The 18731-nt window shown below is 46.7% G+C and overlaps 2 long non-coding RNA genes across 2 annotated transcripts; one reads left to right on the top strand and one right to left on the bottom strand.

The window, feature by feature from the left end:
* Positions 1-500: 500 nt before the first annotated feature.
* On the bottom strand, positions 501-963 carry LOC119367728. The gene is made up of 3 exons (XR_005176414.1): positions 840-963; positions 621-690; positions 501-545 (listed from the first exon to the last, which is right to left on the bottom strand). It is a non-coding gene; the product is annotated as an uncharacterized LOC119367728 (long non-coding RNA).
* Positions 964-2397: 1434 nt separating this feature from the next.
* Positions 2398-3624, top strand: LOC119363802. Its single transcript, XR_005174416.1, has 2 exons — positions 2398-2960; positions 3032-3624. It is a non-coding gene; the product is annotated as an uncharacterized LOC119363802 (long non-coding RNA).
* The last annotated feature ends 15107 nt before the right edge of the window (positions 3625-18731 follow it).

Genomic DNA, 18731 nt, shown 5'->3' on the forward strand with positions numbered 1-18731 from the left:
GAAGCTATGTTATGGCTTACGGTGTTGTTTAACGAGCCCAGCCTATGTACATATTCCTTCAATATGAATGGTTGGGAGCACATACAACGGAGCAAGAATTGTTGTATTCCTAAGGTTGGTTTCAGTTTGGTTGAGCCATGAAACATCAACCTTTTTATTTGATTCTACATCAAATAAGAAATATTTGAACTCATGTGCTGCACAATAGGCAAAAGACTTCCTAGAAATCCAAACAGAGTGGAAGAAAAATAGACGAATCCTTCGTTCCCAATAAAGAACTGTAGTCTGCAGGTAATTAAGCTATAAGTTAATTGCTTCAGGATTCAATAAGCGAGATGGGGTGAAATTACCTGTGTTGTACCTTGTGGAGATGATTGAATCAAGGATTATCAATCGGCATAGATAAACAGACAAGGAACTACTACCAAGATACACAAACAAGGAACCCACTATCCAACTCTTGGTCTTGGACATCCTGGCCAATGCACATATGGAGTAGGCGACGTCGGCCCGCGGGCGATTTGCCGAGTTCGCAAACACTATCCCTGCATCCAGCAAAAAGATTTCACCAGGGCCGCATAGATGCCGCATTGCATGGTCAGGAAGGGGGAATCACTCACTCCTAAAGTGCCGCTCCTTGGGCGGGCACTCCACGTGGTTCGTCGTCTTCACGATGGCGATATCCAAATCCTGCAGAGATCAGAAATTCTTGGGGCGCATTAGCAATTGATGTGGCACAATGCAGGATAATCAGACAGATACAGAGAGGAGCGGGATGCAGGTCATATGCGGCAGGAGATACAAGGCGAGGTGTTGATGGCAGGATGGGCGGGGCTGACCTTGTACTCGATGTTGAAGTTGGCGAGGCCAACCTTGGTGGAGTCCTTGAGGGCGCCGTAGGCCTTGCGCCAGGTGCCGGACCCCATGACCGCCGTCGTCGCCCTCGCCCTCGCCCCGGCTCCGGACCCCGCCCCGCCGCGCCCGCGGTCCAGCTTCGGCAGCCGCGCTCGCGCGCACGACGGACGATGGTACTTAGCCGCCGGCGGCGATTTCTCTCGCGAGAGGATTGGAGACGAGGGATTGTGGGGTTAGTGGGAGATGAGGTGTGCGGTCGTGGGCTGTTTCCCTTTTTTTTTATCGAGCGGCGAGGCGTCGCAACTTTCCTCATATTTTTGGAAGAAAAAAAATCTGCGTGCGTGCGATGGGAGGGAGATCGAGCGAGGTCGAACCATCACGACGTTCGATCCTCCATTAATAGTAGAGATACTTCATGGTTCATTAAAATGAACCAGCTTTGCTCACGGCCACACAAGATTCTTTTACCTGGTTTTTCCTTTTTCTTTACAGATGGCATCATACTATACCCTTCATGGACACTTCACAACGGAGACAAAGGCGCAGACGTGCAGCAAGGCCCCGCATTAAGGTTTCTTTTTTAGATTAAGACCCTCCGTAAACCTTTTTTATCTCTTGTTGTCTTATACTTTCCTGGCATGGAAAATGTCCAAGAAAGATGCCGGCATTATCTGTAAACATACGGCTCGCCGTACTAAAGTGGATGTTATAGAAGCAGCATGTATCGTGTTTTGAGATTCATGTCTCACCACCTGCACTCTTTCCCCATGTCGGATTGCCACACGTGCCTTGATACCATGGGTCTATCATCAGGGGTTGTATTCAGCCCGGTGTATATTCTATAGTCCGAATACCTATAGGGAGTGTTCGGCGTCGTGAGTTTGGCCTTATATGCATCAGCTCCAAATCATGTCTTTGGTCAAGAGTTGGGTTGCCCGACTCCTGTGCTTACTACCTTATGTTCCGCTATATCGGCTAGGGTAGTAAAGGGAGAACTACTGTGATTGTGTCCCGGCTAGCCCGGTTGAGCACCTCAGTAGAGAAAGCCAAAAATTGACTGTCATGATGCGGCGAGAGCTGGTCAACCACTCGATGACTCATCGGAATCTTCACGATTCCCTCCGTGTTAAATGAAGGACCGTCTTTCTGGTCACGTATGTATACGCACCATATTGGGATAACCGCGGACATACCAGGGGCTATATAGTAGTCCCACCGTCAAACTCCTATGGCTAAGTGAAAGTGTTAAAACTCTGTAGTCCGATTGCCTAGTTCGCCGCACTAACACCTCCTTAACGGACCAAGACGTTGGGTCAAGTGTGATCAAGTGCTTTTCCAAACACCCCCGCGTTATACGCGAGGGGGCTGAAGCCGATGACTGCAAACTTTTAGATCATACATACATACATACATATATATAGGATGAATCTATTATGATAACACCCTTAAGAGTCTTATTCTACACATCAGTTTCTTATTCTGCTAACACCCCTACCCAGTAGCCACCCGACACGCGCTAACCTAACGAATAGAAAAATCCACTCTTCCTCCCACGGCTGCCCACCACTCCCCCTCGAACCCCACTCCTCCACCATGATACCCCACCCCACCACCACCTGCCTCCAGCACCGCCGTTGTCCACCACCTGCTTGGCAGCCGGCGACCACGAGGATGGCCCCCGACCACCGCGGCACCCACCCACCTCCTCCTCTCACTCCAGGTCCGCGTGCGCCTCCCTCCCCAAACCATAGTGCCCTGCCTCCTCCTCCAGGTTGTCGCCGACCTGCCTCCTCCTCCCACCGGCCGGCGCGGCCCCGCCTCCTCCTCCCAACGACCGGCCCCGCCTGCTCCCCCCTGCCACCTACCGCCGCCGAGCCGCCGCCCATCCTGCCACTCAGGCACCCTCCCGCGGCCTCGCAGATCTGACCATATCCGGATCCGGCCGCCACGCCCCTCTCCCTGCCGACTGGCACTTGATGCGGCCACCGCGCCCCTCTCCCTGCCGAACGGCACCTGATCCGGCCGCCGCGCCCCTCTCCTTCTTCCTTCCCGGCCGGTCGCTGCTCCCCACGCTGCCGTGCTGAACGGCCAGAGCAACACCATAGGTGAGCCGCCCCTCCTCTCTCCTTTCCTTCTTCCTCCTCCTCACCTCTCCCCTCACACGGTTGTGCTGCAGGAGCTGCCATGGCCATCTCAAGCTTGCTTGTCGCCGCCGCTCTGGATCCGGCCACCGTCAGCCAGATCCACTCCAGCGCGCTGCTAGAAACTGGGTAGAATAGACCCCGCCGCGTGCAGTTTGCCTGGGTCCCTCATGCGGTGCGATGCATCGGTTGCAGTTCGGGGCCCTTTTTTCGGATTTTGCTTGTGCAAAAGCACTGCAGTATGCATGAGTCCTCGGTGCAGCGAGGCTGGGTGTTCTGCCGCAGTTTCTTTTTGTTGATTTTCCCAATTTTCAAAGATGTTGTACTGCAAAAAAAGGAACTACTCGCGCAAAAGGAAGGCACAGTTCCCTTCTGTGTTGGGAGGACCCTCGAGCAAGCTGATCAACGACAGGTTCGTGTGCATGCTGGTGACCCGACGGGAGCTCGTGGTTCAATTCAGAGCCGTGTGTGCTTCATTGTGCACACTTGCGGTAGGAGGACACAAAATTGAATGAAGTTCGCTCGTCTTGTCCTTGCAGAGCACATGTGCAGTACAGAGCAGATGTGAAACAACCATATAAAACAAAAACATGCAGTTTACTTAGTTGTCTCGAGCAGTCCCCTTTCAGTCACGAGTTTACTTCCTTGCTTGAGAATTTTTTCGATGTAGTTCATTCATCTTGTCTCAAAAAAAAAAACGATCTCGTCAATAAAGAAAAAAAGGTGGGAACATGACATACAAAAAATAATACAGTTTGCTAGGCTCCGTCATGTAGTCCAAAAAGATGTCAGAAAAATTGTAGTCCAAAAAGAAAAATATAGATAACAAAAAAGAAAGAGGCTAAAAGAAGACTGCAGTACACCTTTATACGTGTGGGAGTTCGGTTTGAACTCTCTGGAAGCTCACTCGGGCTAAAGGCAACACACATATAACACCACACGCCTTGTTTAAAAAATTATAGAGAAAACACTACGGTCAAACTTGCATGCAGTTTCCTTGGTTCACATTGGAGTGCGTTTTGTAGTCTAAAGTAGTGCGGTCAGCCGTTTGATGTTGTTCATTTCGTAAGTGCATAAAAAATGTTATGGAAGCGAAGAAAAGTAATGCGGTTCACTTCTTGATAGTGTTGTGGTTCATTTACACCCGATGTAAAGCGCACTCTACTTTCTCGTCCTTGAAAAAATCACGTTTGAATAAAAGAAACCATGCAGTTCTTTTACCCGTCTGATGCAGTGTGGTTTTTCGTCCGATGCAGTGCAGTTTTCAGTCGGATGAAGTACGCACGTCGATTTGGGTGTCGTGAAAAATAGAGTGTCCGCATTTCTGTAAATTCAAAATTTCTCTTAAACCGTAAGGAATTAGAGAGATTGTTCTACATGAAAAAGTTGCGCCTCATTGATATCTTTCCAACAGCATATCGTTAGAATCATTCCGACTAGCGGTTTGTAAAAATTTCGCAAAAAACGGCCGCTGCCACTCCTCATCCGCCACATGATTTTCAAAATTAACTTAAAACCGTAAGGAATCTCAAAAACATTTCAACATATGAAAGTTGCGCCTTGTCCATACCATTTCAACAATATATTACATTCCTCGTTTCGACAAACAGTTAAAAAATTGGAGCAAAAACAGTACCGAAAATTTGAATTTTTTTAAAAAACAGAATTCCGCAATTTAGTAAATTTGAAACTGCTCTTAAACCATAACGAATTAGAGAAAATGATAGATATGAAAAAGATGCGCCTCGATGATATCTTTCCAACGGTGTATCATTTGCTTCGTTCCGACGAGCGGTTTAGAAGAAATCGCGAAAAAACTCTCGCTGCCACTCGTCATGGGCTGCACCATTTTCAAAAGTGCTCTTAAACCGTGGGGAATCTCGAAAAGTGTTCAACATGTTGAAGCTGCGCCTAATCCATAGCTTTTCAACGGTATATTATACACCTCATTCCGATAAACGGTTAAAAAACTAGAGCGAAAACAGTACCGAAAAAATAACGCGTGCAGTTTTTTCCGACGAGAAGTTCACTCGTGTGAGTACTGGAGCACACTTGGTTCAAAGAATGACGTGCACTTGCGTTGAGCGTGTAGTGCGGAAGTGTTATCAGAATAGTTATTCTGCTAATATTGGCAGAATAGACCGGCGGGCAAAAAGTATAAAATCATAGCCTTAAATATATCATAATATTGTTATTAAAATTTTGATACACCTTACTCGAACATAATATTTTTCGAGCACAGACCCTCTATTAGGCGGGCACCCTCTAGGACATCTTCAAAGTAATGTTCTGGCATGTTAAGGTCCTTGCCTTTGGGTGGACTCTGCGCTGCAACATCGGTGGTTGTCATCTTCGCACAGTATATCTTGACACGGGCAAGGGCCATCCGTGCACCTTCTATGCACGTTGACCGCTTCACAGCGTCAATACATGATACCGCATTAACAAGTTGCTGCACCAAACCGAAATAACCTATCCGGAATGGGTTCAGTTGGCCACAGCCGGGCTATGATGTCCTTCATAGCAGTGCTAGACATCTTGTGGAGCTCGGCCCATTGGGCCATCTGTTCATTCAACAGTAGGCTCTTCGGCGTATCAAATTGCGACCAAAATAGCTTTTCTGTTGTATGTCCTTCTTGTGCATGGAAAAACTGATTCGCATGAGCAGCACTCTTCGGCAGGTCCATAAAGGGGTTCGGAGAACTCCACCGTTGATTAAGCGGCGCATACTTCGGATCACCAAACTTAGTTTGCAATAAAAAGGGCTTACCAGCCGTGATCTCCCCAGCTTGTCGGATCTCCTCCCGAGCTGCTCTAGACTCGGATCGGGCTTCCTTCGCCTCTTGTAAGGCCTTGTCAAGATCGACCGCTTTTGCTTTGTTCTCTTTCTCAAGAACTTGGCATCGGCTAGTGGCATTCTTCAGCTTGAGTGCCATGGTAGATATCCTCTCCTCACACTGATGCCGAGCAGTCTGCTCGACTTTCAATTCTGCGGCTCCCTTTTCGTCAGCCACATTACTTATCCTGGCTTGCTCCTTGGCCTAGGTAAGTTCAGCCCGAAGGGTCTCAACTGCGGCGGCACTATCTGCAGTTATGCATATACATATTTTTTAGTATCACACTCATTTCACAATGCTAGCATGTACTGGGTGCCCCAGAGACATACCTTGCGCCTCGTCGAGCCGCCTATTAATAAGCGTGATGTCATTATCCGCTACATCAATCTTTTGCTTTAGATGTGCTACCTCCATCGCTTGGGCAGTTGCCCTGGATGTAACAACATGTGTTCCAAATTAGTCAGATCATTTCCGGGGTATATAATTTTGATCCTCTGATCGCCTCCCTTTGGATGCCAACCAGAGTCTCAGGGGCTACTATCTATACACAGGTGCAATTTGCACTTACAATATAATTGAAATTACACTACATACTGCTACGTCTTGAGCTTGCGTTGGTTTTCCTCGAAGAGGAGAGGGTGATGCAGCGAAGTGTAGCGTAAGTATTTCCCTCAGTTTTGAGAACCAAGGTATCAATCCAGTAGGAGGCTCCTCAAAAGTCTCACGCACCTACACAAACAAACTGAGAACTCGCAACCAACGCAATAAAGGGGTTGTCAATCCCTTCACGGCCACTTGTGAAAGTGAGATCTAATAAAGATAGTATGATAAGATAAATATATTTTTGGTATTTTATAAGATAGATGCAAAAAGTAAAGATGCAAATAAAGTAGATTGAAAGCAAATATGATAAGAGATAGACCCAGGGGCCATAGATTTCACTAGAGGCTTCTCTCGAGATAGCACAAGTATTACGGTGGGTGAACAAATTACTGTCGAGCAATTGATAGAAAAGCGCATAGTTATGAGATTATCTAGGCATGATCATGTATATAGGCATCACGTCCATAACAAGTAGACCGACTCCTGCCTGCATCTACTACTATTACTCCACACATCGACCGACTCCTGCCTGCATCTAGAGTATTAAGTTCATAAGAACAGAGTAACACATTAAGCAAGATGACATGAAGTAGAGGGATAAACACATGCAATATGATATAAACCCCATCTTGTTATCCTCGATGGCAACAATACAATACATGTCTTGCAACCCTTTCTGGCACTGGGTAAGAACACCGCAAGATTGAACCCAAAGCTAAGCACTTCTCCCATGGCAAGAAAGATCAATCTAGTAGGCCAAACCAAACTGATAATTCGAAGAGACTTGCAAAGATAACTCAATCATACATAAAAGAATTCAGAGAAGATTCAAATAGTATTCATAGATAAACTTGATCATAAACCCACAATTCATCGGATCTCGACAAACACACCACAAAAAGAGATTACATCGAATAGATCTCCACAAGAGAGGGGGAGAACATTGTATTGAGATCCAAAAAGAGAGAAGAAGCCATCTAGCTAATAACTATGGACCCGTAGGTCTGTGGTAAACTACTCACAACTCATCGGAGGGGCAAGGATGTTGATGTAGAGGCCCTCCGTGGTTGCTTCCCCCTCCGGCAGAGTGCCGGCAAGGGCTCCAAGATGGGATCTTGCGGATACAGAAGGTTATGGTGGTGGAAATTGTGTTTCGTGGTGCTCCTGGATGTTTTCGGGGTACGTAGACATACATAGGAGGAAGAAATATGTCGGTGGCCGCCCGAGGGGCCCACAAGATAGGGGGCACGCCCTCCTATCTCGTGGGGCCCTCGGAGGCTTCTTGACTTGCACTCCAAGCTCTCCGGATCAGATTTGTTCCAAAAATAATGCTCCCGAAGGTTTCATTCCGTTTGGACTCCATTTGGTATTCCTTTTCTTCGAAATACTCAAATAGGCAAAAAAACACCAATATGGGCTGGGCCTCCGGTTAGTAGGTTAGTCCCAAAAATGATATAAATGTGTAAAATAAAGCCCATAAACATCCAAAAGAGGTAATATAATAGCATGGAATAATCAAAAATTATAGATACGTTGGAGACGTATCACATACCTCGAAGCCTCTTAGTAGGCGAGAAAAGGCTTCATTCTATCCGCTTTTCGCGGACCAAACTCTTTCCAACACCGTGCCCATCAAGGTACGATGTTCCTCTGAGACGAAGGCATGTTGCAAAATGTTCGTCAATGTATCTGGCGTCCCTTGGACATTCAATAGTCCGGGACTTTAATTGTTCCCTGTAGGGGCCGCACACCCCGGACCCCGGGCGACCGAAGTATTACCTTCAGCCCTGGTCCTCACTATCCCTTGCGCCACTCGCAGATCAGGAAGGATCCTCGAAGAAGACACCTCGGCGTCGTCTGCCTTATCAGGCAGGGAGACATGTGGAGGCATCTCTCTCTCCATCATCTTCGGAAGTAGATCCCCCGAGGAGGAGGTGTTGGGGAACGTAGCAGAAATTCAAAAAATTTTCCTACGCGTCACCAAGATCTATCTATGGAGAGACCAGCTACGAGTAGAAGGAGAGTGCATCTACATACCCTTGTAGATCGCTAAGCGGAAGCGTTCAAGTGAACGGGGTTGATGGAGTCGTACTCGTCGTGATTCAAATCACCGATGACCAAGTGCCGAACGGACGGCACCTCCGCGTTCAACACACGTACAGCCCGGTGACGTCTCCCACGCCTTGATCCAGCAAGGAGAGAGGGAGAGGTTGAGGAAGACTCCATCCAACAGCAGCACAACGGCGTGGTGGTGGTGGAGAAGCGTGGCAATCCCGCAGGGCTTCGCCAAGCACCACGGGAGAGGAGAAGAACTTGGGAGAGAGGGAGGGGCTGCACCAAAGGCATAAGGTGTGTTTGGGAGGCCCTCCTACCCCACTATATATAGGGATCCCAAGGGGGGGGGGGTGCGCCAGCCCCTAGGAGATCCAATCTCCAAGGGGGCGGCGGCCAGGGGAGGAGTCCTCCCCCCCAAGGCACCTAGGAGGTGCCTTCCCCTGCTGGGACTCTTCCTTTAGGGTTTCCCCAGGCGCATGGGCCTCTTGGGGCTGGTGCCCTTGGCCCATGTAGGCCAAGGCGCACCCCCTACAGCCCATGTGGCCCCCCGGGGCAGGTGGCCCCACCCGGTGGGCCCCCGGGACCCTTCCGGTGGTCCCGGTACAATACCGATGACCCCGAAACTTGTCCCGATGGCCGAAACAGGACTTCCTATATATAAATCTTTACCTCCGGACCATTCCGGAACTCCTCGTGATGTCCGGGATCTCATCCGGGACTCCGAACAAAATTCGGTAACCACATACAAGCTTCCTTTATAACCCTAGCGTCATCGAACCTTAAGTGTGTAGACCCTACGGGTTCGGGAGACATGCAGACATGACCGAGACGTTCTCCGGTCAATAACCAATAGCGGGATCTGGATACCCATGTTGACTCCCACATGTTCCACGATGATCTCATCGGATGAACCACGATGTCAAGGACTCAATCGATCCCGTATACAATTCCCTTTGTCTATCGGTATGTTACTTGCCCGAGATTCGATCGTCGGTATACCGATACCTTGTTCAATCTCGTTACCGGCAAGTCTCTTTACTCGTTCCGTAACACATCATCCCGTGATCAACCCCTTGGTCACATTGCGCATATGATGATGTCCTACCGAGTGGGCCCAGAGATACCTCTCCGTTTACACGGAGTGACAAATCCCAGTCTCGATCCGCATAAAACAATAGGTACTTTCGGAGATACCTGTAGTGCACCTTTATAGTCACCCAGTTACGTTGTGACGTTTGATACACCCAAAGCACTCCTACGGTATCCAGGAGTTACACGATCTCATGGTCAAAGGAAGAGATACTTGACATTGGCAAAGCTCTAGCAAACGAACTACACGATCTTTGTGCTATGCTTAGGATTGGGTCTTGTCCATCACATCATTCTCCTAATGATGTGATCCCGTTATCAACGACATCCAATGTCCATAGCCAGGAAACCATGACTATCTGTTGATCACAACGAGCTAGTCAACTAGAGGCTCACTAGGGACATATTGTGGTCTATGTATTCACACATGTATTATGATTTCCGGATAATACAGTTATAGCATGAATAAAAGACAATTATCATGAACAAGGAAATATAATAATAATACTTTTATTATTGCCTCTAGGGCATATTTCCAACAGTCTCCCACTTGCACTAGAGTCAATAATCTAGTTCACATCGCCATGTGATTAACACTCACAGGTCACATCGCCATGTGACTAATACCCAAGAGTTTACTAGAGTCAGTAGTCTAGTTCACATCACTATGTGATTAACACTCAATGAGTTTTATGTTTGATCATGTTGCTTGTGAGAGAGGTTTTAGTCAACAGGTCTGAACCTTTCAGATCCGTGTGTGTTTTACAAATCTCTATGTCATCTCCTAGATGCAGCTACCACGCTTTATTTGGAGCTAATCCAAATAACTGTTCTACTTGGAGCTATTCTAAATTGTTGCTCCATTATATGTATCCGGTATCTCTACTCAGAGCTATCTGGATAGGTGTCAAGCTTGCATCGACGTAACCCTTTACGACGAACTCTTTTACCACCTCCATAATCGAGAAAAATTCCTTAGTCCACTAATTTCTAAGGATAACTTTGACCGCTGTCCTGTGATCCATTCTTGGATCACTCTTGTACCCCTTGGCTGACTCATGGCAAGGCACACTTCAGGTGCGGTACACAGCATAGCATACTGAAGAGCCTACGTCTTAAGCATAGGGGACGACCTTCGTCCTTTCTCTCTATTCTGCCGTGGTCGAGCTTTAAGTCTTAACTTCGTACCTTACAACTCAGGCAAGAACTCCTTCTTTGACTGGTTCATCTTGAACACCTTCAAGATCATGTCAAGGTATGTGCTCATTTGAAAGTACCATTAAGCGTTTTGATCTATCCTTATAGATCTTGATGCTTAATGCTCAAGTAGCTTAATCTAGGTTTTCTATTGAAAAATGCTTTCAAAATAACCCTATATGCTTTCTAGAAATTCTACATCATTTCTGATCTTCAATATGTCAACAACATATACTCATCAGAAATTCTATAGTGCTCCCACTCACTTCTTTGGAAATACAAGTTTCTCATAAACTTTGTACAAACCCAAAATCTTTGATCATCATCAAAGCATACATTCCAACTCCGAGATGCTCACTCCAGTCCTTAGAAGGATTGCTGGAGCTTTGCATACTTATTAGCATCTTTCGGGATTGACAAAACCTTCCGGTTGTATCACATACAACCTTTCCTCAAGAAAATCGTCGAGGAAACAATGTTTTGACATCCTATCTGCAAGATTTCATAAATAATGCAGTAATCGCTAATATAATTCCAACAGACTCTTAGCATCGCTACGAGTGAGAAAGTCTCACCGCACTCAACTCCTTGAACTTGTCGGGAAACTTCTTAACGACAATTCGAGCTTTCTTCAATGGTGACACTTACCATCATTGTCTGTCTTCCTTTCAAAATCGATCTGTACTCAACAGCCTTACGACCATCAAGTAGTTCTTCCAAAGTCTACACTTTGTTTTCATATATGGATCCTCTCTCGGGTTTTATGGCCTTGAGCCATTTATCGGAACCCGGGCCCGCCATCGCTTCTCCATAGCTCGTAGGTTCATTGTTTCTAGCAACATGACCTTCAAGACAGGATCACCTTACCACTCCGAAGTAGTACGTGTCCTTGTCGTCCCACGAGGTTTGGTAGTGACTTGATCCGAAGTTTCATGATCAATATCATAAGCTTCCACTTCAATTGGTGTAGGTGCCACAGGAACAACTTCCTGTGCCCTGCCACACACTAGTTGAAGAGACGGTTCAATAACCTCATCAAGTCTCCACCATCCTCCCACTCAACTCTTTCGAGAGAAACCTGTCCTCGAGAAAGGACCCGATTCAAGAAACAATCCATATTGCTTTCGGATCTGAATTAGGAGGTATACCCAACTGTTTTGGGTGTCCTATGAAGATGCATTTTATCCGCTTTGGGTTCGAGCTTAATCCTGAAACTTTTTCACATAAGCGTCGCAGCCCCAAACTTTTAAGAAACGACAACTTAGGTTTCTCTAAACCATAATTCATACGGTGTCATCTCATCGGAATTGCGTGGTGCCCTATTTAAAGTGAATGTGGTTGTCTCTAATGCCTAACCCATGAACGATAGTGGTAATTCGATAAGAGACATCATGGTACGCACCATATCCAATAGGGTGCAACTATGATGTTCGGACACACCATCACATTATGGTGTTCCAGGCGGTATTAATTGCGAAACAATTTTCACAATGTCTTAATTGTGTGCCAAAACTCGTAACTCAGATATTCATCTCTATGATTGTATCATAGACATTTTATCCTCTTGTCACAATGATCTTCTACTTCACTCTGAAATTACTTGAAACATTCAATAATTCAGAGTTGTGTTTCATCAAGTAAATATTCTCAACATCTACTCGAATCATCTGTGAAGTAGGAACATAACGATATTCACTGCATGCCTCAGCATTTATTGGACTGCACACATCAAAATGTGTTACTTCCAACAAGTTGCTATCTTGTTCCATCTTATTGAAACCGAGGCTTTTCAGTCATCTTGCCTATGTGGTATGATTTGCATATCTCAAGTGATTCAAAATCAAGTGAGTCCGAACGGTCCATTTGCATGGAGTTTCTCATGCATATACACCAATAGACATGGTTCGCATGTCTCAAACTTTTCAAAAACGAGTGAGTCCAAAGATCCATCAACATGGAGCTTCTTCATGCGTTTTATACCATTATGACTTACATGGCAGTGCCACAAGTAAGTGGTACTATCATTACTATCTTATATCTTTTGGCATGAAAATGTGTATCACTACAATCGAGATTCAATAAACCATTCCTTTAGGTGCAAGACCATTGAAGGTTTTATTCAAATAAATAGAGTAACCATTATTCTCCTTAAATGAATAACCGTATTGCGATAGACATAATCCAATCATGTCTATGCTCAACGCAAGCACCAAATGACAATTATTCAGGTTTAATACTAATCTTGATGGTAGAGGGAGCGTGCGATGTTTGATCACATCAAACTTGGAAATGCTTCCAACACATATCGTCGGCTCACCTTTAGCTAGTCTCCGTTTATTCCGTAGCTCTTTATTTCGAGTTACTAACACTTAGCAACCGAACCGGTATCTTATACCCTGGTGCTACTAGGAGTACTAGTAAAGTACACATTAGCATAATGTATATCCAATATACTTCTATCGACCTTGCCAGCCTTCTCATCTACCAAGTATCTAGGGTAATCCTGCTCCAGTGGTTGTTCCCCTTATTACAGAAGCACTTAGTCTCGGGTTTGGGTTCAACCTCGGGTTTCTTCATTGGTGCAGCAGCTGATTTGCCGTTTCATGAAGTATCCCTTCTTGCCCTTGCCCTTCTTGAAACTAGTGGTTTCACCAACCATCAACAATTGATGTTCCTTCTTGATTTCTACTTTTGCGGTGTCAAACATCGCGAATACCTCAAGGATCATCATATCTATCCCTGATATGTTATAGTTCATCACGAAGCTCTAGTAGCTTGGTGGCAATGACTTTGGGGAAACACCACTATCTCATCTGGAAGATCAACTCCCACTCGATTCAAGTGATTGTTGCACTCAGACAATCTGAGCACAAGCTCGATGATTGAGCTTTTCTCCCTTAGTTTGCAGGTTAAGAAAATCGTCGGAGGTCTTATACCTCTTGACGTGGGCACGAGCCTGGAATCCCAATTTCAGCCCTCGAAACATCTCATATGTTCCGCGACGTTTTGAAAACGTTTTTGGTGCCTCTACTTAAACCATTTAACTGAACTATCACGTAGTTATCAAAACGTGTATGTTCGATGTTCGAAACATCCACAAACGACGTTTGGGGTTCAGCACACTGAGCAGTGCATTAAGGACATAAGCTTTCTACTGATCGCATAATCGCTACTATCAACTTTCAACTATATTTTCTCTAGGAACATATCTAAAACAGTAGAACTAAAGCGCGAGCTACGGCATAATTTGCAAAAGGTCTTTTGACTATGTCCAAGATAATTAAGTTCATCTTATGAACTCCCACTTAGATAGACATCCCTCTGGTCATCTAAGTGATCACATGATCCGAGTCAACTAGGCCGTGTCCGATCATCACGTGAGACGGACTAGCCAACGTCGGTGAACATCTTCATGTTGATCGTATCTGCTATACGACTCATGCTCGACCTTTCGGTCTCCGTGTTCCGAGGCCATGTCTGCACATGCTAGGCTCGTCAAGTTAACCCTAAGTGTTTTCGCTGTGTAAAACTGTCTTACACCCGTTGTATGTGAACGTAAGAATCCATCACACCCGATCATCACGTGGTGCTTAGAAGCGACGAACTGTAGCAACGGTGCACAGTTAGGGGAGAACACTTCTTGAAATTTTGTAAGGGATCATCTTATTTACTACCGTCGTCCTAAGTAAACAAGATGCATAAACATAATAAACATCACATGCAATTATATAGTTGTGACATGATATGGCCAATATCATATAGCTCCATTGATCTCCATCTTTGGGGCTCCATGATCATCTTGTCACCGGCATGACACCATGATCTCCATCATCATGATCTCCATCATCGTGTCTTCATGAAGTTGTCACGCCAACGACTACTTCTACTTCTATGGCTAACGCGTTTAGCAATAAAGTAAAGTAAGTTACATGGCGTTCTTCAATGACACGCAGGTCATACAAAAAATAAAGACAACTCCTATGGCTCCTGCCGGTTGTCATACTCATCGACATGCAAGTCGTGAATCCTATTACAAGAACATGATCAAACTCATACATCACATATATCATTCATCACATCCTTTTGGCCATATCACATCACATAGCATACCCTGCAAAAACAAGTTAGACGTCCTCTAATTGTTGTTTGCATGTTTTACGTGGCTGCTATGGGTTTCTAGCAAGAACGTTTCTTACCTACGCAAAACCACAACGTGATATGCCAATTGCTATTTACCCTTCATAAGGACCCTTTTCATCGAATCCGTTCCGACTAAAGTGGGAGAGACTGGCACCCGCTAGCCACCTTATGCACCAAGTGCATGTCAATCGGTGGAACCTGTCTCACGTAAGAGTACGTGTAAGGTCGGTCCGGGCCGCTTCATCCCACAATACCGTCGAAACAAGATTGGACTAGTAACGGTAAGCATATTGAACAACATCAACGCCCACAACTACTTTGTGTTCTACTCGTGCAAAGAATCTACGCAATAGACCTAGCTCATGATGCCACTGTTGGGGAACGTAGCAGAAATTCAAAAAAATTTCCTACGCGTCACCAAGATCTATCTATGGAGAGACCAGCTACGAGTAGAAGGAGAGTGCATCTACATACCCTTGTAGATCGCTAAGCAGAAGCGTTCAAGTGAACGGGGTTGATGGAGTCGTACTCGTCGTGATTCAAATCACCGATGACCAAGTGCCGAACGGACGGCACCTCCGCGTTCAACACACGTACAGCCCGGTGACGTCTCCCACGCCTTGATCCAACAAGGAGAGAGGGAGAGGTTGAGGAAGACTCCATCCAACAGCAGCACAACGGCGTGGTGGTGGTGGAGAAGCGTGGCAATCCCGCAGGGCTTCGCCAAGCACCACGGGAGAGGAGAAGAACTTGGGAGAGAGGGAGGGGCTGCACCAAAGGCATAAGGTGTGTTTGGGAGGCCCTCCTACCCCACTATATATAGGGATCCCAAGGGGGGGGGGTGCGCCAGCCCCTAGGAGATCCAATCTCCAAGGGGGCGGCGGCCAGGGGAGGAGTCCTCCCCCCCAAGGCACCTAGGAGGTGCCTTCCCCTGCTGGGACTCTTCCTTTAGGGTTTCCCCAGGCGCATGGGCCTCTTGGGGCTGGTGCCCTTGGCCCATGTAGGCCAAGGAGCACCCCCTACAGCCCATGTGGCCCCCCGGGGCAGGTGGCCCCACCCGGTGGGCCCCCGGGACCCTTCCGGTGGTCCCGGTACAATACCGATGACCTCGAAACTTGTCCCGATGGCCGAAACAGGACTTCCTATATATAAATCTTTACCTCCGGACCATTCCGGAACTCCTCATGACGTCCGGGATCTCATCCGGGACTCCGAACAACATTCGGTAACCACATACAAGCTTCCTTTATAACCCTAGCGTCATCGAACCTTAAGTGTGTAGACCCTACGGGTTCGGGAGACATGCAGACATGACCGAGACGTTCTCCGGTCAATAACCAACAGCGGGATCTGGATACCCATGTTGGCTCCCACATGTTCCACGATGATCTCATCGGATGAACCACGATGTCAAGGACTCAATCGATCCCGTATACAATTCCCTTTGTCTATCGGTATGTTACTTGCCCGAGATTCGATCGTCGGTATACCGATACCTTGTTCAATCTCGTTACCGGCAAGTCACTTTACTCGTTCTGTAACACATCATCCCGTGATCAACTCCTTGGTCACATTGCGCATATGATGATGTCCTACCGAGTGGGCCCAGAGATACCTCTCCGTTTACACGGAGTGACAAATCCCAGTCTCGATCCGCATAAAACAATAGATACTTTCGGAGATACCTGTAGTGCACCTTTATAGTCACCCAGTTACGTTGTGACGTTTGATACACCCAAAGTACTCCTACGGTATCCAGGAGTTACACGATCTCATGGTCAAAGGAAGAGATACTTGACATTGGCAAAGCTCTAGCAAACGAACTACACGATCTTTGTGCTATGCTTAGGATTGGGTCTTGTCCATCACATCATTCTCCTAATGATGTGATCCCGTTATCAACGACATCCAATGTCCATAGCCAGGAAACCATGACTATCTGTTGATCACAACGAGCTAGTCAACTAGAGGCTCACTAGGGACATATTGTGGTCTATGTATTCACACGTGTATTACGATTTCCGGATAATACAGTTATAGCATGAATAAAAGACAATTATCATGAACAAGGAAATATAATAATAATACTTTTATTATTGCCTCTAGGGCATATTTCCAACAGGAGGACTATTGAGGAGGGCTGCGTGCCGGACTGCAAACATGAGTTTAAAATATTACCCTTATAGCCAGGAAAGAACGGGACATGTTTAAAATACCCTGGTTCACTTAGTATCCGGCTAGGGGATTATCTTTATGGGGTGACTGTGTATGAGCGTCATCCCCTAACAGGGATATCTTCCCTCGCTTAGAAGCTTCTCTCTTCAAGTTTTCGGAAGCGGTCCGCTTCTTCCCATAAGGAGAAAGGATGTCAGCTTGCCCTTCCCTTCCGCCTTTGGAAGTGGAAGTTCCGGTCTCCCCGGACAAACTGCCTAGTGTGCCTCCATAATGAAGGTCACCTTGGGATTCTTCGCTCTCCTCCTTATCTTCCCCTGCCGGCACTTGATATGGCGCCAGAGCCAGCATCCTTGTTAACAATGGATCAGCAAAGTCTTCGGGGAGTGGAGCCGAACACCTGATTCTCTCCGCCTTCTTTAGCCAACCCTAGCCAAGCGGAGTTTTATCAATATATTGTTATGAGTAATCTAACTGAACTATATTCGGGAATCAAGTACTTACCGGAGTATCCGGATGATTGCAGTCGAGACCCAGGTCTTCTGTAGTATCCGGCCACTATTTTCGTGCGCCGAAGAACAATTTCCACATTTCTCTGAGCATCATGCTGGAGAGGTGCTGAAGGGTCCGTGGACCTTATGGATTAAACTCCCACATGCGGAGAGGACGCCGCTGGCATGGAAGGATCCGGCGGAATAGTATTACTTGGATGATATTGGTGAGGCTGGTGCCCTTCTTAACGAGGCTCCGGATGCGACTTTGCAGTGTCTGCACTTCATCAACAGACCCCTAGTCCAACCCTTTGTTGACCCATGATGTAAGCTGAAGCGGAGCGCCAAATCAAAACACCGGAGTAGCTACCCGCTTTGTACCACGGGGTTCGGTAATGTAAAACCACTCCCAGTGCCATAAGTTAGAAGATTCTGTGAAAGAGCCCTTTGGCCAAGGAGAGGTGATAAGTTTTCTTATTGAAGCACCTCCGCCTTCCGCTTGTTCCCCATTGATCATCTTCGGTTTCACGCCGAAGGTCTTGAGCCATAAACCGAAGTGTGGGGAGATGCGAAGGAAGGCCTCGCACGTGGTGATAAACATCGAGATGTGGAGGAAGAAGTATGGGGCTAGATCATGGAAATCTAGTCCATAATAAAACATGAGCCCTCGAACAAAAGGATGGAGTGGAAACCCAAACCCTCGGAGGAAGTGAGAGATAAACACAACCCTCTCATTGGATCTGGGAGTAGGAATAACCTGCCCTTGAGCAAGAAGCCTGGGTAGATTCCGCAGTCAAGTATCTCGCCTCCCTGAGCTTCGAGATATCTTGCTGTGTGACAGAGGAGGCCATCCACCAGCCTTGAAGGTCGGGTCCGGACATGTCTGGAAGCTCGAAGCGGCTGGATTGACCCTTGAGTGTTGGAACTTGAGGAGGGAGGCAGATGGAAGAACTAGCATGGAAGGAGGAGGACAGGTCCTAACCCCTTCATAAAGGCGACGAATTTCAAGCGTCCCCTCCGTGGCCTTAAAACATGCCTATTCCCCGAGGAATTGTGCCAACAGAATGGTTGGGTTACCCACACCCGTGTTGATGAAAATCCCGTAATAAGGAGACACGATCTCTGCTTTGACAAGACGTGCCAATAAAAAC

The sequence above is a fragment of the Triticum dicoccoides genome, chromosome 2B (assembly GCF_002162155.2).
Source record: "Triticum dicoccoides isolate Atlit2015 ecotype Zavitan chromosome 2B, WEW_v2.0, whole genome shotgun sequence".
Lineage (NCBI taxonomy): Eukaryota > Viridiplantae > Streptophyta > Magnoliopsida > Poales > Poaceae > Triticum > Triticum dicoccoides.